The sequence below is a fragment of the Lupinus angustifolius genome, chromosome LG06 (genome assembly GCF_001865875.1).
Source record: "Lupinus angustifolius cultivar Tanjil chromosome LG06, LupAngTanjil_v1.0, whole genome shotgun sequence".
Lineage (NCBI taxonomy): Eukaryota > Viridiplantae > Streptophyta > Magnoliopsida > Fabales > Fabaceae > Lupinus > Lupinus angustifolius.
Genome location: NC_032014.1, coordinates 23540679 through 23542147, shown reverse-complemented (window position 1 = coordinate 23542147; position 1469 = coordinate 23540679).

Below are 1469 nucleotides of genomic sequence, written 5' to 3'. Positions count from 1 at the left end.
AAATGGCAAAAATTAGCATTCTGTCCAAATCCCAGTAGTCTGGGCGAACTAGGCGTCGCCGAGGCGAGCAAAAACCCGATTGGGCGAAGAAACAAAAAAAATTCTAGGATTTTCGCCTGGGCGAACAAGGCGTCGCCGGGGCGAGCAAAAACTCGATTGGGCGAAAGGAAAAAAAAACAAAAAAGTCCCAGGATTTTCGCCTGGACGAACAAGGCGTCGCCGGGGCGAGCCCGAGCGAGCAAAAGTCCGTCGGGCGAGCAAAAACTCGAGTTGGCGAAAAACAAAATCCAGAACTTAAGGAGTTTCTAGAACTCTCTCGCCTGGGCGAGAAAAGGCCTCGCTTGGGCGATAATACCTTCGTTTGGGCGAGGAAAACTCCATTTGATTTAGGATTTAAAGAGGAATTGTCGCTTGAGCGACTGGTCCCCGCTTGGGCGAGGGACAGTGTGGGAAAATTGGAATAAAATGATATTGAAAATAATGTGATGAACCCGGGTAGGGTGTATTGTGATATAAAGGTTGTGGAATGAGATCATGTCTTAGATGTGAAGCATGACTCCACAAAGGTATGCAAGCATTGTTTGTGTTTATGCCTTGTTGGGCAAGTATACGACTTGAGGTCGTGAACTAGGGTGGCACCCTAGTCAGGATACATGATATCACTGAACAACGATCGACCGACCGTAAGAGGCTTGGTCATGTGACCGTCCAGAAGTATTCGGTGATGAGTTGTTGTGATTGAGATGTTACCTTAAGCATGTACGGTTGACGTACTATCGGGTCCCACGAGAAGCATTCCTTGTCGGGAGATGGCTTAAGGATGGGCCGATCATGTGTTTGATTAATACATTTGCATTTGATTCTGATTAAGAATGCATTGCATTGTGACCATGAAGTAGTGGAGAGGAAATAGACGGGACGACTTATAGCACCATGATGTAAGTAGGGACGTCACTGATTGGGCGGTGATTCGCCAACAATGTCTTGAGGGAGAGTCTGGGTGAGACGAGTCCCTTGTATTCCTGGGGAGGTACCCTGTTGGATCGGACAGTTCTCACATGCCAAACTAGACAATCTCTGACAACCCCTTGATTGTATTCGAGATCGATGAGATGGATGCCCAGAAAACTATTGTACGACCTAGGTCCGGGTAGGACTGTTCCTGAGGGAACCGATCGATCGATTTTTACTTCCTTGCGAGGATATGTTATTTCGGGTGCGTACAAAGCGGCTTGGTATGGGACCTGTACTCTCGATTATTTCCGATTAGGATGTTGGATGGATATTGGTGTAAGGTGGATAATCATGACATATCATGCATACATTATCATCATGGAAGTAAATTCCCACTTGTGAGTTACAGGTATAATGTATTTCTACGTTTATGTTTGTGAGATGGTTATGAGTAGAATATTGATTATATGATTTGATATATTGGTAATGTTGGAATAATTGGTAAGTTATGTATT